Source organism: Panthera leo, chromosome D2 (genome assembly GCF_018350215.1).
Source record: "Panthera leo isolate Ple1 chromosome D2, P.leo_Ple1_pat1.1, whole genome shotgun sequence".
In the NCBI taxonomy this organism is placed as follows: Eukaryota; Metazoa; Chordata; class Mammalia; order Carnivora; family Felidae; genus Panthera; species Panthera leo.
The window spans coordinates 9332097-9358576 of NC_056689.1; the positions used below are offsets into that span (position 1 = coordinate 9332097).

A 26480-nucleotide genomic window follows, 5' to 3' on the forward strand; every position below is an offset into this window, starting at 1 on the left:
AATTGAGCGCAGTGAATATTACGGAGTATTGTTCCATTTTCTTCAATATTCTTGTGCAGAGCTGGGGAATTTTATAGTCACAATGACACAGAGAGAAAATGAGACATTGTAGGCACTCCATCTCCATGTTTCACTGTAAAATGGCTGTCTCCAAAATAACTTTATTTCACACTAATGTCATTAAATAGAATTTCAATGGATTTGAAATGGTGTATATACGTGTTAATATAGCCCTCATAAAAGTTTGTAAAAATATACCTATTGGCCCTTCTCCTGAAGGGTCCTTTTTGTTCTTAGACCAAGTCCTTTATATTAGTATAGTATTAAAATATCCTTTCCTTTTCTTAAAACTTAACAGCACAAGGTTAGTTGCTTTTAAAACATTATTCCGTTTTCAAAACCAAAAATTCATAAGAATCGTTACTATAGAATAAAATAATGTGCACAATCACCAAAACGTACCAAAGGATGTGTCTTTTAGAAATAAAACATCAAGGGGCGCCTGGGTGGCTCAGTCAGTTAAGCATCCAACTCTTGATTTCGGCTCAAGTCATGATCCCAAGGTCATGGGATCGAGCTCCACATCGGTCTCCACACTGAGCATGGAGCCTGCTTAAGATTGTCTGTCTCCCTCTTCCTCTACCCTTCCCCTCCCTCACCGAAGCACACTCTGTGTCTCTCAAAAAAAAAAAAAATTATAAAAATAAAGTATGATGGTTATGCTTAGGAAAAAGCTTTTTAAATAATAGATTTTTTTCCCCATCATTGGATGAATGATAAAGAAAAGATGATAGGTATATGTATACATATATATGATGAAATATTACTCAGCCATAAAAAAGAACAAAATCTTTCTGTTTGTGATAATACTGATGGACCTTGAGGGTACTGTGCTAAGTGAAATAAGATGGGGAAAGACAAATACCATATGATCTTGATTATATGTGGAATCTAAAAAACAGAAAGATGTTACAAAAAAAAAAAACCACAAACAAAACCAAGCTCAGAAGTACAGAGAACCGACCGGTAGTTGCCAGAGGTGGGGGTACAGGGTGGGTGAAATGGGTGATGGTGGTCAAAAGGCACCAACTTCCAGTTGTAAAAATAAGTAAGTACCGGGATGTAATGTACAGAATGGTGACTATAGTTAATAATACCATACTGCATATATGAACGTAGCTGAGAGTAAATCTTAAAAGTTCTTATGACGAGAAAACAAAAATTCTGTAAGTAGGTATGGTGATGGGCACTAACTAGACTTAATACGGTGATCATTTCACAGTATATACAAATGCTGCATCTTTATGTTACACGCCAGGAACTAACATCACTCATATGTCAGTTATCTCTCGTAGCTCTAAGAAATGGTTTTCTCATTACAAAGATTTGAAAAGAAAAAATGAAAACATTTTACAAATCACTTACAATCCCAAATCAATATTTTTACGTGGCAGTACTTTTTCTTTGCATTTTCTTAATATTGACTTTTACCAAACAAACAAACAAACAAACAAAAAGAGATCGCATTAAGTTAAATGTTTCATTTCAAACTATTCGGTAAGCCGTTAGAAAGACTGCCCCTATAGAGAAGACATCGAGATGACACTAAGATCTAAGATCGAGCCTGACGGGGCAGGTTAACAAACGCCAAGGAAATGACAAGTCAGGTGGGCACCCAGCTCTGAGAGTAAGTGGACGACAGTGGCTAATCGGTTTCAAGAATTTACACCAAGAAAGAAAGCTGGTCTGCCACCATGTGTATGAGGACATCCGAATTATGTTTAATTTTGGGTATCTGGAAATATCTGGAAACCAAGGCACTCAAAAGGCCTTTGTTACAAAGACAGGGATATAGATGAAGAGTATGACTATCCCCCATTCAACAGATGGAAAAACCCCGGCTCAGCCAACAGTTCAGGAGGGCAAAGAATGGATGCAAGTTTTTTGATGCAGTCTTGAGATCTATTGTTAGATCTTGCAAATTTTGGTGAGAAACGAGAAACAGTTTGACTTTACTTTGCTTGGCCTTTTGGCCTGCAAAAATACTAAGTCAGGCTGACATTTCGGCTACAGATTTTGCAGCTGTGTAATCACTGGGGTCTGGGAGACCTTACTATAATAGAACTTATAATTAGCAAACTACCATAAGTCTCAGAGTATGACACATCAAAAGAACTCTTCCTTTTTCTCTTTTCCTTACACAGGGACATAAAAATAGAACAAGAAACTAGTATATTTGCACTTCTACTCACACTGACTTTAAAATATATTGAAACATGGAAGTTGGCAAGAGCATTGCTCACTATGAAGTGAGTGATTTCTATTTTCCTCTAATACTGATGCCTCTTGCTGACGAGGAAGAGTCATGTTACAAAGGCATTTGTTCGAAACTGTCCTTTCGTTTTCATTCCCAGCATTACAAATCCAGCTCAGGGCCTGATTACTTTTCCTGAGCCACTCCAATACGGATTTAGTCTCTCTACTTATTCCTGGGTTAAGCCACATCACACATGGATGCCAAATAAATGTTCTGACACACATCCCTGATCATGTCAGCTCCCAAATCAAGAACAATCTATGACCAGCCGTCACGCAGAAATTAGGAGTCGAACAGTCAGGGTCCTTCAGAATCTGATCCCCACCTACCTTCACGACTGATTCTTCCTCTCCAACCCTGTGCAATCTGGAGCCTCCAAATTAGAATCTTCACTCTTCCTTCATGAGCATCAAGCTTTTCTGGCTTGTTCTTCTCATGCTATTTCCTCCAATAAGACTGCAACTCCCTCTCAACATTCTCTCCATCCCCCAAGGCCAACCATAAAAATCTTCTCTCTCAGAAGCTCTGCTGAGACCCAACCAGATGCAATCATTCCTTCCTCTGATCCTCTTTAGAAACTTTTCCTCTATGCCTACTTCCTTAATTTTGTCTCGCTCTTTTGCTGCTGCTACATAGGTAAAGAGCAAAATACTTAAGTATCCCTTGAAAGTCTACGTTATTTTTTCAAGAACAAACTTCAGAGGCCTCTGTCTCTGAAGACGGAACTAACTCCCTCTCCTCCCCATCTGCCAGTAGAATCCACCTGCTCTCCTCTTATCAAAAGGGAACGCCCTATCATTTATTCCACCCTGCATTACTCTAAAGTGATGTAATTCACCACCTTCAGTTATTTAGCCTCTCATGGTAAGATGATTCTTTCTTTCTTTCTTTCTTTCTTTCTTTCTTTCTTTCTTTCTTCCTTCCTTCTTTCTTTCTTCTTTCTCTCTTCCTTCCTTCCTTCCTTCCTTCCTTCCTTCCTTCCTTCCTTCCTTCCTTCTCTCTCTCTTCTTTCTTTCTTTCTTTCTTTCTTTCTTTCTTTCTTTCTTTCTTTCTTTCTTTCTTTTCAGTAGGCTCCATGCCCAGCATGGAGCCCAACGCAGGGCTTGAACTTATGACACGGAGATCAAGACCTGAGCTGAGATCAAGAGTCACACGCTTAACTGACTGAGCCACCCAAGCACCCGGGAGGATTCTTTCTAATTGTGAAATCCATCATGCTACCTTCTCCAGACTCGCTCTTTGAACAATGAAAAGAATCTACTGTCTTATGGACCCCTTCACTTTTTTTTTCCCCCACAACTGTGATACAGGCTAATGTGGCCATCCCATGCTACTGGGGAGGACACTGAGGCTCAAAGAGGTTAAGTGACTTGTCCATAGGAATGTAAATAGAAAAAAAAAAACCCTTGTGGTGGCAGAAGGAAACTCTGAGAAACTATCAGATCTGCTTGCAAGTTCCTGCTGAGTCTGGGATTGGGAAAGGAGAGAGTAAGGTTCTCACGAACCCTTCCTCACTATTTCCTTTTCTTCCTGCTCTGCATTAGAGAAATAATAAACATAGCTAAGGTTTATTGATTGCTTACTGAAAGGCAGGTACTACACAAATTCTTTACGTGTACCTATCTCATTTACAGCAAGATAAGGGTATTTATGACTTACCTATAAGTGCAGAGGGCAGATGATAAAACAGTATTATATAACTGGCCTGCCCGAGGAGGAATCAGGATTTGAACTCAGATCGCCTTGCATTAAAGCCCACGTTTCTAATCCCTAGAACAATACGTCTCAAATTTTAATTTAAGATTGAAGCCCACACACCTTGAGAACTTGTTAATGGCAGATTCCAATTCAGTAAAGAGTTGCTATGGGGTCTGAGATTCAGCATCTGCAGTAAGTTCCTGGGTGATGCTGATGTTTGTCCATGGATCACACTTTAAGTACCTGTTGCCTTTTTTTTTTCAATTTTTTTCTAATGTTTATTTATTTTTATTTTTTTTTAACGTTTATTTATTTTTGAGACAGAGAGAGACAGAGCATGAACGGGGGAGGGTCAGAGAGAGAGGGAGACACAGAATCTGAAACAGGCTCCAGGCTCTGAGCTGTCAGCACAGAGCCCGACGTGGGGCTTGAACTCACAAACCATGAGATCATGACCTGAGCCGAAGTCGGACGCTTACCCGACTGAGCCACCCAGGCGCCCCTCTAATGTTTATTTTTGAGAGAGAGAGAGAGAGAGAGAGAGAGAGAGAGAGAGAGAGAGGCAGAGTGCGAATGGGGGAGGGGCAGAAGAAGGGAGACACAAAATCTGAAGCAGGCTCCAGCCTCTCAACTGCCAGCACAGAGCCTGATGCAGGGATGGAACTCACGAGCCATGAGATCATGACCTGAGTCGAAGTCGGACACTTTAACCGACTGAGCCACCCGGGTACCAGTTTCTTCATACTCCCAAAGTACCAGTTTCTTCATACTCCCCTCAGAAAGTACTAAGCTAGTCACTCAGGTCACTGACGTTCTCATTCTGGAGACTAGCCTGGGGAAGGGGAAGAAGGAAGGACAGAGAATCCCCAACTCTGTCTTAGCCAGGACTACTATTCAAGCTTCTCTGAACACCCCCTCCCTGTTCCCGTGCTGTGCTGCATCACCTCCAGCTTTAAATCTTGCCTTCCTTGGCGCGCCTGGGTGGCTCAGGTGGTTGTGCATCCGACTTCTGCTCAGGTCATGGTTCACGAGTTTGAGCCCCACGTCAGGATCTCTGCTGTCAGCACAGAGCCCACTTTGCATCCTCTGTCCCCCGCCTCTCTGCCTCTCCCCTGCTAGCACTCTCTGTCTCTCAAAAAATAAGTTAAAAAAATTTAAAATCTTGCCTTCCTTCTTCTCTCATAGGAATGTTTTGATTTTGCAATAAATACAACATTATTTCAGGTAATACTTTAATGGTATGATTTTGTACCATAAACCTTTTTCCAACAGTCTGGAACACAATCCTACCTATGCTTACATGATATGTACTTCAGAATGCCTTGCCCTTTTTCTTGGATTTGATACATCAACTCATACAAAATTCCTTCATTATAGTGCTTTCTAGCATTAAGCACAATTTTGTGTTACATTAGTTTGTAAGAATCGAAATAGAATGCATTGGCTATTTTTTCCTAAGATGGAGACCCTCCAATGTAAGCTACGTAGGTTGCAAACAGGGGTTTTATCTGTTCATTTATTCATCCACCACCATCTGGTAGCTCATGTCCCAGGCACTGTTCTAGATTTGCCCTTGGACACTGGTGGTTCCATCTGGAAATCAAGACACATAATATGCACATTTTTAACACCCTGTTTTTATATTATATCCATGATGCTACAGAACAGTATATTTTAGGGGCGCCTGGGTCTGTTGGGCATCCGACTCTTGATCTTAGCTCAGGTCACGGTCTCACGATTCATGGGTTTGAGCCCCAAGTCGGGCTCTGCACTGACAGCTCAGAGCCGGCTTGGGATTCTCTTTCTCTGTCTCTCTGTCCCTCCCTGGCTCATGTTCTTTTTCTCTCAAAATAAATAAGCATTAAAAAAAACCCAGAGTATTTTAATTAGTTAGTTTACTTAGTTTTAAGTGTTTTGCATGATGCTCTGATATAACGTGGTAATTAATGTCCTTTCCCAGTACAAAATCTCATTCAATTATAGATACGTGTTTGGAAATGTGCCTGCGCACACACGAAATCTCCCCTGGCCTTTACTGAAGTGAAAATGGAGAAATTTTTATTAAATTTATCAGCTTCAAAACAAAAGCTGGGCCTTGCCCACCTCACCAGGCTTTAATTGGCTGCCATTTGGTTAAAAATTAAGTTTTTAAAAACCTTGCCTTCAAACCGTTAATCACTTTGTCTCTCCCCCATTTCTGTTAGGATGTCACCAGTGTCTGGCTGTCCGTTCTCTTTACACTCTCTGGTTGTGTGCTGGGAAATTTATGTGCAATTTCTTTTTCTTTAAAAAAAAATTTTTTTTTAATGTTTATTTATTTTTGACAGAGAGAGAGAGAGAGAGAGAGAGAGAGAGAGAGAAAGACAGAGTATGAGTGGGGGAGGGGCAGAGAGAGAGGGAGACACAGAATGGGAAGCAGTGGGGCTTGAACTCAGATCATGACCTGAGCTGAAGTCAGACGCTCAACCGACTGAGCCACCCAGGCGCTCCTATAGCAGCGTTCTTATTTGTTGCTCATTTTCACGACCAGCTTTAATCACCATGTCACATGATAAGCGCTGAGGTGGAAAGGGCTAAGTGCCTGGCCCAAGTTGATAGGGACCGTCATGATGGGGCTGGCACAGGAGTCCGTTCCAGAGTCCAGACCAACCCGGTCCAGTCCTCACCACCACCAGCCGTGACGAGAGCCCTGAAGCTGAAGGAAGGGGGCAGAGTCAGGACACAGAGGTCTGCCTGAAAACAAGGCCCCTGAGGTCAGTTGCTGGGCACGCGGCGTGCTTTCTCCAGACCTGTTCTTCTAAATCCAGAAGGTTTAAATCTGCACCCCACTTGAACTCAGGGACACAGAGCCCTGTTGCCCAGTCTCTTAGGGTTGGGGCGACAATAAGTGAGAAATGTATTTGCTCTTCCTTATGATTTCCTTAAGAACATTCTCTTTTCTCTAGCTTACTTTATTGTAAGAATAGAGTATAGGATACATATAACATATGAAATACGTGGTAATCGACTACTGTGTTACCAGTAAGGTTCCCAGTCAACAGTAGGCTATTAGTAGTTAAGTTTTTGCAGAGTCAAAAGTTATACATGAATTTCTGACTGCATGGGGCAGTCAGCACGCTTAACCCCTGTGTTTTCAAGGGTCAGCTGCATATAAAAATGTATATTTATAATATACTATTATACATGGCATTACATCCACAAATACCATAACAAAAAAAAAAAACCCTGTAACTCATTAAAACTGTGTGTATATTGTTATATCTCAACTTCCTATATATCACAAATTTATGTATGTTTTGTCCTTTCCTCATTCTTGACACTGAAAGCCTCTCTTTTTTGGAATCTTCTTCTGGAAGATTTTATGCAGATATAAATCCATCACAGGTCAGCATGAGCTCTCCTTTCTTGCCAGCCACCCCTTCCACTGGGCCCCATGGACCTCTCCTCCACTGTGAACCATCTACCAGCTGGCTTCCATTTTTCTCCTCACATCTTTGACTTAGCTTTTCCCCAGGATCCCCATATCCCTTTTGCCTTGTCCTCTTCAAACTTTCCCTTTTGCAGCCACCTCAGACTCCGCTGAGGTGAAGGCTGACTCAACCATATTTAGGGGCCATTTCTAGGTGCACAACTGGCACATCCAACGGTTATTCTCTTTTGTCCACACCCTATTGGTTATACTTCTTCTCAAAACCACTCCCACCTACAGATAAATAGGACATCCTCTACCACCAAGAAGCTGATAGTACAGAGGTAGAGATAAAGATCTGTGCTCGATGACAACATAGAAGGAACAATCTCTGAGGCAATGGCTTTCCAGAGGCACATGGAGGAAAACTAGTTGAGATCGAAGAGAAAAATGCAAGAAGAGCTAAGCACCTACACTTAAAAAAAGTTTATTTATTTTTGAAAGAGAGACAGAGATAGAGAGAGCAAGCAGGGGAGGGGCAGAGAGAGAGGGAAACAGAGAATCCCAAGCAGGTTCCGGTCTGTCAACACAGAGCCCAACGTGGGGCTGGAACTCATGAACCATGAGATCATGACCGGAGCCGAAATCAAGAGTCAGACGCTTAGCCAACTGAGCCACCCAGGCACCCCTACCCACATACACTTTGATGATCAGGGGAAATTATCATGGTTAAGTCATGATCTGATACCAGGAAGAGGCATTCATGAGCTTGGGGGATGGTGGGCAGAGAATGGCACCTCAGAGTGTCTTCTATAAGGGTGGAGAGCAGGGTGGAAGTTGGGAAATGGTGAGAAAGAAGTTTGAGAATTAGGCAAAAATCAAATCACATGCTAAGAAAACTAGGGTTTTTTTTTTTCTTTTCAAGTCTATGGGGAGTCAGATTATTTCAAACAATGCAATAGCTATACGTATTGAGGGCTTACAACGTGCCATTTCTTATCTTCACAGCCCTTCTGTGAGAAAAGTGTTACTATTCTGTCCATTTTATAAATAAGCAAACTGAGAGCCATAGAAGGTAAGTAACGTAGAAGGTCACATAGCTAAGAAGTGGCTCAGTGGAATAAAGATTAGATTTTCACTTCAGAAACAGAAAGGGTTTATCTAGTTTCTGGGTTGCACCTGTATAACACACACAGCACTGAGACACAGACATGGAGAAGCAGGGAGTGGAAAGAGGAACAGGGGAGTTCAGTTCTGCTGTTCTGAATTTGGAGCATGTGGTGAAACCCTGTAGAGAGAGTGGTCTCTACAGATACAGATAGATGTGAACTAGGGAAAGGTGTCTAAGCTAGAGGCACAGATTTGAGGTCATAGTCTAAGCCTGGAAGTTAAATGAAATAAGGAGAATTCTGAACAAAGCTTTGCGGGGGCAGAGGAGAGAATTTGCACTTAGGCAGCTGATAGAAGGAGAGAGAGAGAGAAGGAAGGAAGGAAGGAAGGAAGGAAGGAAGGAAGGAAGGAAGAATGGCAATGAGGGAAAAAAAGGTACGAGATTCAAGGAGAGGAAGTTCCTTGCATTCCAAGCAAAGAGAAAATTTCAAAAAGGCAGCAAAACTTGCAGAGATGTCAAAAAAGTTGTGGATCAAAAATTCTTAGGGTTTATCAACCAGGAGATCTTCGCTCATTTTAGCCACAGTTCCAGTGAGGCAGGGGGACCAGCCACCAGGCTATGGAGGGTTGAGGACTGAGGAGGAGGAAACCTAAGGAAGGAACTAGGGTCACTGGCGGGTTGGAGGAAGAGAAGGAGGGAGAGACAGAAATCAAAAGAGAACCTAGGCAGGGTGTTGTTTGCTTTTTCTTTATGATTTGAACCCATTTGACATGTACATATGAAAGGCAAATCATCAAAAGAACAGAAAGGTGTGAAGACAGGAGAGAGCAAACACCACACCGACTAGGAAAGAAGACAGAGACTTCGCTGTGCTGTTTTCTGAATCCAGGCTTTCCTCCCTCCTGGGGGTAGCTTTCTCTTCAGCCTTTGACATTCTGGTTCCTGATTAAAGTCACCCACATATTTTCCCCACTTTCCATCTAGCTCCACATAGTGTTGCCTAATTAATTTTTCTCACGTTATCCCCTAATTCATATTCTTTCAGTGGTATTCCGTGATTTTTCAGATAAAATCCAAGCTGCTTTAGAATTAATTACAAAGTCCTCTTCATTCTGCTCGTCCCCTTCTCTCACCATCCTTGAAAACCACCCCCTGCACGCACACACATACACACACACACACACACACACACACGGATGATACCTGCATTCTGCCCTGTGATCCTTTGCAATGTTCTCTGGTTTCTTTCTGCCTATGTAAGTCCTACTCTCTCTCCAGCGTCTATATATGTCATCCCTTTTTATTGAGGGGTGTCTCTGTGCCCCTGAGGCCATGAAAAATGTTACCTTTTATTCTGCTTTGGCATGTCATTAACATATCCTTTCCATAAACATGTTCTACAAGCTCACATAGGTCTATCACTGCGAAAAGCATCAAGGAAGTAAACACGCTAAGGCTATAGCCCATGACCACAACAGGTCAATGATCCGTTTGGTACTTAAACTACTTAGTTACATTGCTAATACTCGGTCTTGTATTTAACACTTACAACATTAAAAAAAAAATGTGTATGGCTTCCCATCTAAACGGAACTGCACGTTCTTTGAGGATAGACCCTGTGTATTAAAGCATTGGTATAGATCATCTAAAATTTCTTAGGAACTTCCAGCAGGAATTGAATAACTCCTTTGCTGTAAAGAAAACTGGATAGAGTTTGCAGTCTTGGAATAATAAGAAACTGTGTAGATGGATTTTCTTCTTTTCTCCCCTCTGACACACTAGAATGTAAATATAGCACTTCGGCAGCTTTTGCCTTTGATCACATTATGAGATCTTTTCTTTCCAAGTCATCCTTATACGCACTTTGAATTTATTTCTTCTTATACTTCCATGTACGCTACATGTTGTCTGGTGTGAAGACGGTGGCTTGTGTTTAATGTTCCTTTCTACGGGTTTTAAAAATTTTTTTTACATTTATTTATTTTTGAGAGACAGAGAGAGACAGAGCATGAGCAGGGGAGGGCAGAGAGAGAGGGAGACACAGAATCCGAAGCAGGCTCCATCCAGGCTCTGAGCTGTCAGCGCAGAGCCTGACATGGGGCTCAAATCATGAACCGTGAGACCATGACCTGAGCCGAAGTCAGAGGCTTAACTGACTGAGCCACCCAGGTGCCCCTCTACAATTTTTTTTAAGTTTATTTATTTATTTTGAGAGAGAGATAGAGAGAGAGGAAGAGAGAGAGCATGTACCAGGGAGGGGCAGAGAGGGAGAGAGAATCCCAAGTAGGCTCTGTGCTGTCAGCACAGAGCCTGATGTGAGGCTTGATCCCGGGAACTGAGATCATGACCCAAGCCAAAATCAAGAGCTGGACGTGTAACTGACTGAGCCACCCAGGAGCCCCTATGATGTTTTTATTCTAACGAGCTCTTTCATTTCTCTTGGAATGTAACTGAATTTCTCCATGTTATGGAATTATGTCTAAAACCCTCTTTTATTTAAAAAGTATCACCTACTAACTCCAAACTTGGATTTTAATGAAATTAATCACCTTTATTACTTTATCTGATTTACTCTAGTTTTCTAGAGCTGCTCTTTTGTTACAAGTTTTTATAGTCATCCCATAATATTTTTTAATTTTTGATTCCCATCTCCCGATACTGTTTGTGTGTTTGTCTTAAACAGGATTCTGTGAGGGGCGCCTTGGTGGCTCAGTCGGTTAAGTGTCTGACTTCGGCTCAGATCATGATCTCATGGTTCTTGAGTTTGCGCCTGGCATCGGGCTCACTGCTGACAGTGTGGAGCCTGCTTGGGATTCTTGCCTGCTTTGGAATCTCCCTCTCCCTCTCTCTCTCTCTCTCTCCCCCTGCCCCTCCCTTGCTCATACTCATTCTCTCTCTCTCTCTTAAAAATAAATAAACATTAAAAAAAATTTTAAAGTGGGATTCCGTGATATATTTTGATGATCTGATCAATTGTTGGGTAGCATTTTATTTCTTTTGTATATGGCGTAACACCTATATTTACTTCCCAAATGTTTCTTTTCTAATGTTTATTTATTTTTGAGACAGAAGGTGACAGAGTGTGAGCAGGGAGGGGCAGAGAGAGAGGGAGACACAGGATCTGAAGTAGGCTCCAGGCTCTGAGCTGTTAGCACAGAACCCGATGCAGGGTTCGAACTCACAAACCGTGAGATCATGACCTGAGCCGAAATTGGACACTTAACCAACTGAGCCACCCAAGTGCCCCCAAATGTTTCTTTTTTTTTTTTTTGTTTTCTTTTGTTCCTAATTTGGATTTTCTTTTCTCTTTGGTTCAAAGGTTCCTCTGAGAACTTAATCATTTTTTTATGCACTGCTTTTATTTGGGTCACTTCTGAAAACTTTGTAATCCAATTTCATATAATGAGGTATAATCTTGCTAGAGAACTATTAGATTTACCATTTCCCCCTAATGTGCCTTTTTGAGCCTGATTGTAGGACTTCCCACAAGCTGGGTGAAGTGCCCCAGGGTGTAAGATAGGCGCATATGCCCTCAGGGACCTGTGTGGTGGAGGGGGGTGGGCAATCCCCAGGGGCAGGTGTGCCTGAGCCCGGTCTGGTGCTGAGCTCTCCCTGGCTGCAAGCATGCTGGGGACACCTGGCCTTGCAACACTCTGAGCACAGCCAAGGTGGGCTCTGACACCTGGACATCAAGTTCAGTGCCCAGCCCCTGAGTGGGCTGCTGCCCACGTGGACAAGGGGCTGAGAGCTGATGGAGGGACAACTGGTGACACAGGTTGCCAAGGGACATGATATAGAATTGGGCTGGGAGGTCCTGGGGGCGAGGACAGCTGTCTGTGGCAGGCCCATGTCTCTGTGTTCACCCAAAGCAGATACTTCTGTCCAGTACTGCCCTGCAACCCAAACAGTAGGACCCTGGCCTTGACCTTGTGCATCACCGTCTTGCTCCTCAGAGTTTAGTCAGTATCAGCATCAGCCTCACCTGGGAGCATATCAGAAATGCCAAAGCTCGGGCCCACCTCAGCCCTTCTGAATCAGAATCTGTATTTTAACAGGTGCGTCCACGTTAGTGTTAGAGAAGTGCTGTATCTGTGTCCACTCTGGACTTCCTCTGGCCATGACCCTCTGCATGGGAATTGCCCACAGGGAGTTGGGTTTCTTCTAGACCAGGCTTCATCTCTGCAGGTCCCTAGAATCTCTCACCAAAGGTCTGCTCACTTCTAGGGCTTACGTGGTGGCTTCACCAGATGCATCCTTAGGTGCCGCTGGGACCCCATGGCTGGCCAAGGGACAGCTGTGACACAGTGGGAGGGGGCGTGTTAGACTTTCACAGGGAGTGTCTACATGAATGGTCCCAGAGCAAGGCCCCTGGAAAGACAGGGAAGAGCCAGGGACGGGAAGGGGGTGGGCCCTGGGCCTCCAACTGCACTTTTTCTCCTGGTTCCACAGATAAACTCAAGCCCACTTTGGCCCATTTATGACTGACATGCCCTTTTAGTGGGGTCCAAACTATGTGCAGGGTGATGGCTATAAAAGAATATATGTTTTATACAAACTTAATATACTTGATACTAAAAAGTTAGGTTGGATTCCAAAATCATTTGCCTTACCTTAAGAAACTTCAACATAACATTCATCAGTAAAGGAAAGTAATAGCTGTTAGATACTTCAAACATAATGTCAGTTACAGGAAACCCTTGAATGGCTATAAACTAGGTTTCAAATTTTCTATCACCTACTTGTTCTTACAAAGCATCACACAGACAGTGGCTGTCAAGATTTTAGACAGATACTGATCAAGAATTAGAGGTCACTGTTTCTAACATGATACCTGATAAAGAAAAGCTGCATGTAAATTTACACTTCTCATGAAAAACATTTAAAATGATTTTATTTGAAAATTCGATATAAATTCAATAGTTAGTATTATCCCCAATACTTTTTATTTTCTCTTCTTTCAAGTACTAAGAATATATATTGAATTCTTTTTCTGTAAAATTCCATAGAGATGCTCTCAAATCTTGTCTAATTCACCCAAGTACCATACGAACATTATGTATGCCTAATAAAGTAAAGAAAGGTGAGAAACACGTGTCTAGCTAGCCAGAGCTGACTGAGAAAAGGTAAGGTTCCCAGAACAGGCGAGGTGAAGAAAGATACTCCCTCGTATTACACGCAGTATGTCTTTGGATCACAAATGTCTATTATTCCTGACTTTTATTAGAAATACATCCTTTAATAAAGTAGATTTCCTTCCTTTGTACAATTTGAAAAAAGCCAGATATTTTTTCCCCTCAACAGATCAGCTTCAGAATTTTTTTTAACGTTTTCCTAACATATAATTATCATCTTCCAAAGACCCAAAAGTGTTGTCAATGTGACTGAAATCAGAATGTAAATATTTTATAAACAGCTGTCAAATCTCAATTGGCAGAAAACAAAAAGCCCCCGAATTGCTGTAATCGACCCACGAGGCTACATCATTTAATTGACAGATAAGACATTTTTCTAGTTTCCATTTTCCCATCAGCATTTTAATACGTTACCACGGTATGCCATCCTGGAGAGTCACTGTGACAATTTACTTGAAGATGGAATAAATTCTGAAATGCTCTCAGGGAGATGCCTAGCGCAGTAACCGAATTCTGCTTCATGGAACATTCTTCACACTCAGTGTATTTGGAATGGCTGTTACTAACACGGACTAAATATTGGCATCAAGGGAATGTTATCCTGCCCATTTAAAAAAAAAGGCAAAATGCTCTTAGCAGTTCAATAATTTATTATTTCATTCTTTTGGGCCTTCATTCAACAAACAGTTTTGATCGTCCACATGTCAGGCTTAGCTAATAAATCTTTGTAAGATCCAAAGAACTGGCCTCCGCCACCCATCACCACAGATCAGAAATACTGCTCGTAAAAATACCTGAAGCGATCCCTCCCAAAGATTTACTGTTCTTTCCTTGTGCCCTGCTGTCTGTCCCTCTCCCCAGAATTTTTTTTTTCATCTTTACTTTTATTTTTTTTTCCTTCCTTCCTAAGCAATAAACTCTTCAGGGACATATGTAAGCACTGCTTAATTTTGGGGGGATATTTGATCTACGGCATTTTCTGCCTCTACATTCATTCATTCACTAAATATTTACTAAGCTTCTTGCAGGGACCAGGCATCCTTGTAGGCACTGTGGGCTTTGGCAAGGAAGGAACAGATAAAGCCCTGCCCTCACCGAGCTTAGATCACACTATGGCAAGAGAAAATAAACCATAAACAAACATGGCTGAATTCTTCACGTCTGGCCTAAATCCCTTATTTTTCACGTCTCTCCTAGATCCCTTAAGTTCTATGCGTACGTAGTTTTTGCCATACATGGGTATTTTCGTATGCTTTACAAAATAAAATTTCTAGTTTTTAAAAGGAATTCAATTTGGGTACCTGGGCTGGCGCTCATATCCAGAGAGTGGTCAGGGAAGGCTGAAGCAGCTGAGATCCGAATTGGAAGGACCAGGGACACACAATGCCAGCCAGGGGACTATACTGCCAGGGCCCCGGGGGTGTCGGGGGAAAGAACACAAAGAAACATTCAAGGAACAGTGAAAAGGACACTTGCTGGAGTTGGGAAGCAAGGAGTCAAGTACAGGTAGAAACCGGATCGTATGGGATGTATAGGTCATTGTTGTGCACTGGGGGTTTTGCTCTTAATGTAGAGGAAGGAGCTGAAGGGTTTGCAACAGGTCTCCAGCAGGAGAGTAATGAGATGTGCTCCGGGCTCCCCAGTCTCCTGGAAGCCAGGAGACCATTGGGAAGCTCACACCGTTGTCCAGGAAAGACAGAATGATGACCTAGGGCAGGGTCGTGACAGAAGAGACACAAAGAAATGAAGAGATTCCGCATCTATTTGAAAGAAAGGAAAGGAAAAGGGAAAGCACTGAGAAATCAAAGCTTCCGTGGCCAAAAGGAAAGTTTGACTTTAGTAGATGCAGCGTTTCCCTGCCTTAGCAAAGGAGATCTGACAAAGAAAGCTATTATTTTACACGAAGAGAATATCAGAATATCTGACACCCTCCATTTACAAATAAAGAACAAAGGTCCAGAGAGGTGAGCTGGCGTTTTTCAAGCCTTGGAAGAGCTGGCTGTCACCTGCACTGCCCCTCTCGTATTTTCCAGCCCAGAGACTTTTCCATTATAAGCACCTCCTTCCCTGACTCAGCTCAGTACCTTATTCAATATCGTGCATGACTTTCTTTGGAAAGGAGTTCTTTATATAATTTATCTCTTACCTGCATTTTCCCCCGATCCCAACAAGTGCGAGTAAAGAAACAGAGATTGTTGGAAGGAGAACATTTAGTATTTGGACCATAGGTTAAAAGCTGAATTGTGGTGGCCTTATTGAGACCATGAGTTCTAAACTTTTACTGCCAAAAAAACCCCAAAAAAACAACAAAAAAAAAACCCACCTTGGAATTAATATTTCCTTCACTTGCTTTCACAGGCAATTCTAATCAAATCTGATCCCCCCAAATTAGAGTTTTTTCTCTTCTTCTTTTTTTTTTTTAATGTGGAATAGCCTAAGTTCACTTGGTTTTATAAGTGGATAATCCAGTGGAAATTCTGGCTTATCGAAGAGCAAGCATTCAAAGGGGTAATGAATTGGCGATGTTGCTGACTAGCCAGCAGATGTGAATACCGAAAGCACAGGCTCCTGGCATATACTGTTAGGATAGGCATCAGGGTAACAGAGGACAGGGAAGGGCACCGGAAGGTCCAGCTCAAACCTCAACCTTAACACTCAGTGTGTGAGTTTCCCCATCTGTAGATGGGGATAATAACACTTACCCTGACTGCACACTACTGCCAAGATTAAAGACAGGCATGTCTAGCACAACCCCCGGGTACGAACGCCTGTGAATCAGTGCTGTAAGAACTGGGCTCCGAGTGTCAAGAGATCTAGAGAATCAGGGATTTATCTGAGTCATCCCACAGGAAAGCTGATGGTAGGCTCACTGGAGGGCAAGAATGTCATCAAGGAGTCAAGTTCATTTTACCTTCCTGCTCTAACATCTCTGGCTGTGGCTTTCATCCTTGGGATCTCAAGATGGGGGGGGGGGGGTTGTGCTGTGTATCAGGCATGTTCTTTCCTTTCTGTATTTTATGATGTTCTGAGATCTTAAAACCTTGCTGCTGAGGGAGAGCCTGCCTCTGTCAAGGCTAGCCAGTTCTTTTCATTTATTTTTATTTTCTATTTTTTTTGGAAATAATTTATTGTCAAGTTAGCTAAGATACAGTGTATACAGTGTGCTCTTGGCTTCAGGAGTAGATTCCTAGGTTTCATCGCTTGCATACAACTCCCAGCGCTCATGCCAACAAGAGGGCTACCCAGGTCTTAGAGACAGCGAAGGGCGTGGCCCAGAGCACATCTTTCATGTGTAAACCAAGCAACCCTGGATCCACAGTCCCAGTTCTCCTCTAACTCACACACCAAGCCGGTGTTTCCTCAGCCCTAAGTCACCCAGCGGCCAGGGTGAGGCCCTTACACGGTCAGGCCCTTACAGCCCAGAGCCCCTCACACGGTTTTAACTGGCCAATCCTCAACCGTATGCCCCACCCTGCACAGCTGTTCCCACAGACACTCCCAGGAGAGACTGTTGACTCAGACTCTCTCCTCTTCCCGTCTTCTGCCTCTTGACCAAACCCGGTGCTTCCTGGTGGCACAGAGTGGCCCTTCTCTCAGCATATGTACGGAAGAAATTCTCCTTTCAATGGCATTGACCTCTCCATGTCAACACTCAGTCACCTCCACAAATTAAAATCCGCGGCTACAAATGTTAGAACAGCTTTCCAGGTAAGAAGATGAAGTAGTAACAATATTCCCAAAATATTCTGCTCTTGAAGCTCTGATCTTTTAAGTCAAGAAGGGAATGAGTGCAGGAAGGGAATAAATTCAGGAAGAGAAGCCCTCCCTGGGGCCCACCATCCAGGGTCATTAGTGAGAACCAGGTTACGTGGCCTCGTAAAGGAGTCTGGGAACGTGACGGTATTTAAACAAGGTATTTCACTGCCTTTCAAAATACCAGGATGATGATGATGGTGATGATGACGATTTTTGGAAGGAAGAAGGGAGAAGGGATATTGACTAGGACAATAACACTGTCTGCTGAATAGAGAAGGGATTAACAATAACATTGAGAGGAAATGGAGCTTTTTCACAACGTTGCTCTGTCTTTATATTCACTATCAGATTTTGTATGGCGTTTTATATAAGGTGATATCAATCAAGGGATAATATGTAAGCTTCTGTAAATTAGACAAGCTATAACATTTTATAGACGCTAAAAATTCAAACATTTGGCACTAATTTCCAGTAACCCCGTCTTGCTACACTTAAGAGACAAATGAGTATTTGAAAGAAAACAACATTTCATATTTTAACCGACATGCTTTCATTGTAATTTTGAATATTATGCGCAAAAAGCCAAAAAAAAGTATCTATATTAAGACAAAAATCAAGCATGACTGTGTTACCTATGTTGAGATGCACAGAGAGCAATTATACATCATACTTGAAAACACCAACTTAGAAATTCCTATTCCTCATTAATCTGTTTCACTGATCAAGCCATACATCCTTTTTTTTTTAAACCAAAGAACTCAACCCAGAAAAAGATCTTACCTCATAGTACCTCAGTAGAAGTTCTGAATGTCATTTATTTGGCCTCTGAGCAGAACACAGTTGCTAGAAGAGAATTAAGAACATAAGGTTAACATAGAGCCCTGGGATGAAAAAAATCAATAGTTTAAACAAAAGATTTGAGGCAATGTATGAAAATTATGGAACTTTCTAGGGAATGTGATCCCAGTACTGAACCACCGCATATCACTGATGAGGATACAGGTGGTCAGAGAGTTAAGATCCCTGTCATTGGCAGAAGAAACACATCTACTGACTTTCTACAAAAGGATCTTTGTACAGTTCCACTCCTCATACCCATCAAAGCCCCCGTCAGAGTGAAGGGACACAAAGGGAGAAGAACAGAAAACAAAAGATATTGCACATCCCTTCATTTTACAAGTTAGTGATGGTACCCTCCTTTGTTAGCAAAGGGTTAACAAATGGTACCCTCCTTTGTTAGCAAGTGGGTTAATGCCATCTACCCTCCTCAGAAGCTTTGGTCGGCTACATTCTCCAGACACGATGGACACGTATACACGCAGTTAACTCCTGCTTAGCCCCCTTTTCACATTGGGAGAGAGTCAAATCTTAACATCCCCCAACCCCGTTTCAGACACTGACATTCACATTTTTTTTAAAAGTATATTTATTTATTGTGAGACACAGAGAGAGTGCACGTGGGGGAGGGGCAGAGAGAAAGGGAGAGAGAGAATTCCAAGCAGGCTTCAAACTTTCAGTGCAGAGCCCGATGCGGGGCTCAAACTCACAAACCGTGAGATCATGACCTGGGCCGAAATCAAGAGTCAGACACTCAACTGACCGAGTCACTCAGGCACCCTTGACGTTCATATATTTAAAGTGCATAGAGCCTGACATTTAGGCTAGAACCTTAGGAAAGCTTTTAGAAGGTCGACTAGAGAAAGAAAAAGAGACACCACATTCCACGGGGAGAGAGTGAAGGAAGCGTGCTCCTGTGAAGGACGTCACGGACAACACGGGGTCGGGAGGGAACCATAAGTGCTATGGCAGAATTGGGGGTGGGGACTGACAAGATGTGGCTGGATTTTTAAAAGGAGAACCTTGCAGTTTCCTGAGAGGTGACAGTGAGGTCAGACCATAGGAGGGGAAGAGGCCGTGAGGTGAGAGGGTGAGGGTTCCCAGGGTGCGCAGGACGAGAGGAGCTCAGGGCAGCCTCCGAGAGTGTGGTCTGCAAGATAAGCCTGGAGACAGAAAGAAATACTTCATCCATAATGCAAAATAGATGTGTGTCTTGTGTGTATCTTTTGTTGAAAGTATCGATCTGCAGAAGATTGGGAAAAAGGAAAGGAAAAAGTCGCTGGTGCTGCCTCAGTCTGAGAAGCATTATCCTAGAGAACATTCCTCCTTTGCTGTCTCATTCTCCCTGAGGGCCTCTCACTCTGCTATTGCCTGCACTGGCGGAGCTCTCAATCAAGGGACCTCTCCCACTCTGGGAAGAGGGCCCCGGACCCCAGTGAAGCCTCACACGGTTCCTCTCCCTGCAGCCCCAGCAGAGGAGGGCATCCTCGGGAAGGAACAGCTGAAGCTGATCATCTCCCGAGAGCATGGGGAAACCGAGGCCGTGGCTGTGAGTGAACAGAGGTCACTTGAATCCAGGCTCTCTGGCCTTTTCCACCTATGGCCTTGCTTCTGGTAGATCCCAGCATCTCCTCAGGAAATAATACATGTATTATGGCACTTCAAGGGAATGTGCGGCAGCATTAACATTCCTGTTGTAACTAGAGAAGTGCTAGGAAAAGCATCAACTAGCATGTCAGTGGGAGGAGGCAGACTTTTCTGTCTCTGGTCTCTAACAAACCGGATGTTTTCTGCCAAGTGGGGCATGCCAGGGAGCCTAGACTTCATCTTTCACCAGTGATTCCTTATAGAATCTAGGGAACCCAAGGGCAAGTGCATCTCACTGAGGCCCGTGTCAGTCCTGTCACTGTAACCTGCCAAGTCCCCCACGCACAGTAATTGCTCCATACGTATTTGTCATATGGATTTTATCGTTCAAATGAACGGTTTTCCAGAACACAGTTGAAGTAGAAGTCCTAACATGCCTCTGTATTAGGATTATGATCACTTGAATATGTAAATACGTATCTCAATAAAATAAAATTAAGTCACACATTTAATGATAAAATAAACACTATCCAGTCATTCAAGTGTCTGCTAATAAAAATATCTCATTCACTACATGAATCTGAGAACAATAACTGAGACTGAATACCTCGAAGAATCTCTAAGTTTCTCTAGTGTTTGACTAGGCAAAGCACTCATTGTGAGAACCAGTGAGGGAACTGGCTTCTGTCATAACTTCAAATTACTTCTATTGCAAATTAACCGCACATGACATTCATTGAGGGTGAGCGTCAGCTCTCGGAGTGTAGATGACAGGCTCTACCAAATCCCAGTAGACACGGCTCAAAGGGTTATATGATGAAAATATGATTGGCGATTCCAGAGATTGTTGTCGTAGTCTTGCAGTAGGCCAAATAAAGAGAAACACAAAGCCAGACACAGAATAATAATTAAGGAACCACAGATGAGAAGATTCTTTCAACAGGCCAACAAAACATTACTTTTAGGATGTATAGAGAATAGGACAACAAAACATTACTTTTAGGATGTGTACGCTCTTTTGTTAGTGTCTTTAATTGTTTCTTTGTGTCGTATCAGTGGGTATTTACAGAGGTAATGAGATAGCAACAAGGTGGCAGGTCTGGACTTTTAGTATAACCATCTGAACGGTCCCATTTCCTTCAATCTTTTCCAAAAACACATTATTTGCCTACTTTCTAATTATTGTGAGCATGCATATTGCTCTGATCTCCTGGGAGACACAGAACACTTGAGCAGATGTTTGCAATCTAAGTGAGTGATAACTGAACCCACAGCCATCTGATGTTTAAAATTTTTTTTAGTTTATTTATTTATTTTGAGAGAGAGAGAGCACGAGAGCAAGCAGGGGAGGGACAGAGAGAGGGAGACAGAGAGGATCCCAAGCAGGCTCCGTGCTGTGAGCACAGAGCCCGACGCGGGGCTCGAACTCATGAACTGTGAGATCATGACCTGAACCAAAATCAAAAGTCATATGCTTAACCGACTGAGCCACCCAGGTGCCCCACAGCCATCTGATTTAGACAGCATCATGCCTGCTCACAGCTCCGAAATAAATAAGCTTAATTAACTAATTTAACTTCTGGTATTCAGCTGAAATTAGATTCCAGCCTCTTCGGAAAGATCTAGAATATTCTCCTTTTTAATTTCATGATATAGCTTTAGTTTTTAACTTGCTTATCAAAGACCAAAATAACACGTGTTTTGACAAAGTTGTGTCTGACAGCCTGCTTTATGGGAATAGGATAAATATGGTTCTAAAAATGTATATATTATGCTAAGTCTGGTTTGCATTAAGTTCTTATCTAAACACAGGATTCACTAAGTATCTACATTCATTCAGATGTTGTGTTGGACCCTCACTAGTTCCTTTCAAAGTCTGTCTTCTCATTTTTGAGCCAGCCTATCCAGAAAAAGGAAAGACAGATAATTAAAACATGAAATTGTTCTTATGAATGAAATGATTCATTCTTTTGTTACTCTTCCCAATTTGCAGATGAGGCTCGGGGATCAAATCACTGTCTCAGAGTTGTCCTGTGAGTGGTGGGTAGAGCTGCTGTCCAAGCTTGGCTCCTTTGGATTTCCAGTCGCACATAGTTGTAGCGATAACCACAACAGCGACAAGTATCTACGAACGCTCACCATGTTGCAGGTGCCATTCTGAGCCCCCCCTTTTTTTTTTAACGATTGTTTATTTTTGAGACAGAGAGAGACAGAGCATGAATGGGGGAGGGGCAGAGAGAGAGGGAGACACAGAATCGGAAGCAGGCTCCAGGCTCTGAGCCATCAGCCTAGAGCCCTACGCGGGGCTCGAACTCACGGACCGTGAGATCGTGATCGGAGCTGAAGTCAGACGCTTAACCGACTGAGCCACCCAGGCGCCCCCCGAGCCCTTTGTATACACCCGGTCATTTTAATCACCACAGCCCTAACTATTGTTGTCTACATTTCATAGATAAAGAAACAGCTACTTGTTTGCTCTATGTTGGGGCACCACAGTTCCACAGGGATCATTGAGACCAAATTTGGCGTTGCTTCATCTTTTTCCATTTACCATTCCCCTTCTATGTCCTTTCCTTCTTATTTACTTCATCCAAGACATACAATGAACACCACTCTCGGTTTGAATGGGTAGAGGTGCAGCAGGTCCAGCAATATCCAAAACATTTTTGAGACGTTGCTTTGCCTGTGTTGACAGTCAATGGATCTTGATCCGGGCAGCACCGTGAGAATTTTTAGTGGATCCTGAGCCCTCTAAGATAGATAGGCTCTACTTTCATATTCCTGAGAACAGAACACTCTGGAAGGGGAGGGGCAGTAAGTGGGAATGGCATTTGGGAGCTGAAGAAAAGCTCCCACTTTGGGGGTTTGCTGTCCAGGAGAGTGTTGCCACACTGCAGTGTCTAAGGAGCCATTGCAAAGCCAAGATGGTGGGCAGTGGGCCCGCTTGATGGGGGACACAGTCTTAGAAGCCTTCAAGGCAGGTTCCGTACTCATCATCAGGATGGGAGCAGACTCGGTGGCTCATCTGAGCTGACAAGACCTCAGCCAGTGGCTGGGAACACGGGCAAGGTTTAGTAGTCTGGAGCAAGTGCCCTGGTCATAGTGAAGCAGATCCCTGGGTCCCTAGCCTTCAGAGGTGTGTTGAATTGGGGGGTGGGGCATCTATTTTAAATAAGAATGAGAAGAGCAAACCAGGACTTGAGGATGATGAACTGTAAACACTGGCGCTACCAAGGCCCACCCTGGACCTCTTGGAGGTCACAGGATTCTCAGAAGCTGCCAACTGGAGAGGACGAGTCTGCTTCTTTACTACTCGGGACCTGGGCACGGCTGAGTCTTGGTGGCTGGCAGTGGTCAATTCTCACGGCTCCCGGAGCCTGAGGTCAGTAGGAGTGGCTACTGAGATTCTTATAAAGTCTCATTACACCCAGAGTTCTGGAAATTTGAGGCAGCATCAGCAGACAATTGAATGAAGAGAATTTCAGTTTTGGTAGAAAGCGGTAATGGGAGAAGAAAACTCTCCTACGTTCGTGGAAAAGGACCGCCTGCCAGTCCAATTTTCGCAGACCTAATCTCATACCGTTGAGATAAAGGTTGGAGGCTAGATTCGACTAGACGTACAAAACAGTGTGAAGGGTATTACTCAGACTTTACAATTTCGCCTTTCTCCGTCTGTACACAGAAAAGTAACAAAAAGGAGCTTCACCAATAATATTAACGCCTGTTGGCTGGCTCTTTCTGTAATTAGATGTGATTCTTGTGTACTTCTTTGTTTCTATAAATTAGAAGAAAATGTCTTTCATATAAACTAACTAGTGTTTCTACGGGGCCCACGAAATGGCTAGAATGTAATAGGCTAACCAGTGCTTTCCCCAGAAGCTATTTTAAAAGCAAAAGAAATAATTCTAAAGAGGCATCATTTCAAATATCACTTTCAAAAAAGATGTACGTATGTATCTCACATATTATGTTCAATATAAAGACATTTTAACAATGTAATGAAATAATTCATGACCTTCTAAAATTGGACCCTGTAGATTATACCTGCTGGCTGTGGCAAGCTGTTAAATGTCAGTTCAATTTGTTTCTTTTACTAAAAGACACAAAAAACTTAGAAGGGAGAAACTTAGCATAATGTAAAATATACACAAATTTTGTATCCCGTGGTAGCCTATGTTTGTTTTTCTCCCTGTTATGGATGAATTTTGTCCCCCTGAAATTCATATGTTGAAGCCCTAAGCCCCAGGTGTGACTGCATTTGGGATGAAGTCTTTAAAGGGGTAATTAAGGTTAAGTAATAAGGTTAAATAATAAGGGGGGGCCCTAATCCAATAGGATTGGTGTTGAGATAAGAAGAGAAAGAGATACCTCAGCTTGACTGTTCTTCTCTTGCTCACTCTCTTTCTGCTTAGGTACAGAGAACACAGCATGTAAGGACACAGTGAGAAAGCCCGGTCAACAAACCAAGGAGAAAGGCCTCACCAGAAACAAGTTCTTCTGGCCTCTTGACTACAGACCCTCAGCCTCCAGAACTGTGAGAGCAGGGGCTCCTGGGTGGCTCAGTCAGCTGAGCATCTGGCTTCGACTCAGGTCATGATCTCACAGTTCGTGAGTTCAAGCCCTGCATCAGGCCCTGTGCTGACAGCTCAGAGCCTGGATCCTGCTTCAGATTCTGTGTCTCCTTCTCTCTCTATGCCCCTCTTCCACTCATGCTCGCTCTCTCTCTCTCTTTCAAAAATAAACATTAAAAGATTTTTTAAAAAGAATAAAAAATAAAACACCCCATCTGGGATATGTCATTACAGCAGCTTGAATAGACTGATACACTTCCATTCAGGTCTCCAGTGAGCAAAAACCTACTGGAGATTATGTCTGGCTTCACCGGTAGTTTTGGCTTTAATTTTTCTTTACAATCATCGAATTCGAGAAATCTGAAGCTAACAAGAATTAAAGGACAATTTAGAGCGAAACTTCCCATTTTTGAATTTTGTCCTTTGGTCACAAGTGGTGGATTTAAAATGAAATTTGAACTTTATGTGGAGTATGTATGATGACAAAACGAAATATCTTCCTCTGCTAGCATCTTTCAGGAGAAGGATAAAAAAAGAAAGTTTAAACATCAGTTCCTTTTGTAACATAATTAATTTGAAGCCAATGCACCACATTGACGATTATGTGTGGCCTATATCTGAATTAAAGAGTGAAAGAGTCATTTATCACATGTGATTCATGATTATTTTCATCTGTTTTTTAAAATATTTATTTATTTTTGGGAGAGTGCAAGCTGGGGAGACGCAGAGAGAGGGGGACAGAGGATCAGAAGGGGACTCTGTGCTGACAAGCTGACAGCAGTGAGATGGATGTGGGGCTTGAACTCACGAACCATGAGATCATGACCTGAGTCAAAGTCAGAGGCTCAACCAAGTGAGCCACCAGGTGCCCCTCAACATAGTTCTAAAACTTGTGAGTTAGGTTGGTCGAAAAGTAGTTAATCTGTATTGCTGGTAGAAATGAGGTGGGAAGGGGGCTCCTGGGTGGCTCAGTCAGTTAAGCGTCTGACTTCGGCTCCAGTCATGATCTCACGGTTCGTGAGTTTGAGCCCCGCATCGGGCTCTGTGCTGACAGCTCAGAGCCTGGAGCCTGCTTCGGATTCTGTGTCTCCCTCTCTCTCTGCCCCTCCCCTGTTCATGCTCTGTCTTTCTCTGTCTCAAAAATAAATAAAACATTAAAAAAAAAAAAGAAATGAGGTGGGAAGGAAAAAGAGCCATGGGTTTGTACATTTCCACTTTTCCTTTTATACAGAAAAACTATTATTTTCCACCTTTTTTTTTTATTTGAGAGAGAGGGAGAGTGACGAGCAAGAAAAGGGGGCAGAGGGAGAGGGAAAGAGAATCCCAGGTAGGTTCCATGCTCAGTGTAGAGTCTGAGGCAAAGCTCGATCCCATGACCCTGGGATCATGACCTGAGCTAAAATCAAGAGTCAGATGCTCAACTGACTGAGACACACAGGCGCCCCAGTTTTCCGCCTTTGTATCCCCATTGGATATAGAGGTATTTATGAGTCGAGACATGTATTTATGGATAAGCCTAGGACAATAACCTATCTATAATTCCAAGGAGTCTATGGAAATTGAGTGGGAAGAATAAGGTGGGGGCAGGAGGTAGTTTTGTTCACCTGGGTTCCACCATTAACTTTTTGTTCTGGAGACTTCATCTCTGTCAGCCCAAATCCCAGGCAACCTAACCTCTTAGAAACAGGATTCAACGGCCACTCATGCACAATAATACATAACAAAATGTTGTCTATTTTGTATTTATAAAGTCATAAAGCTCATTTAATAAACCAAAATATACTAGTTACATAAAGAGAAAAAAAAATCAATAAATTTGTCTTTTCCTCATTTTCACTCCCAAATTCAATCCCTTGAATTTACTAGTTTGATATTTATTGTTCCCGGTGTCTTGTCTTGTCATTCTGTACTATTACCCTAACATTCATGTGACAAAGCATATGCTGTTCTCAGTAATATTCCTCATCAGTGAGTCTAGGTCTGACTCATGCTTTGTAAGAGCTGGTGAACCCACCTCGGCACAAAGTGCCATAATTTATTCAATCCTTTTACTGTTCATGGG

At 42.7% G+C, this 26480-nt stretch overlaps 1 protein-coding gene across 2 annotated transcripts in view; it reads right to left on the reverse strand.

Moving 5' to 3' along the window:
• The window catches only part of CHRM3 (cholinergic receptor muscarinic 3), a 518468-nt gene that overhangs the window by 268827 nt on the left and 223161 nt on the right, over positions 1 to 26480 (reverse strand). For both annotated transcript variants that reach the window (XM_042907558.1, XM_042907559.1), the window contains exon 3: positions 18204 to 18266. The gene's annotated coding sequence lies outside the window, so the exon portion shown is untranslated. The remainder of the gene's footprint in view (positions 1 to 18203; positions 18267 to 26480) is intronic.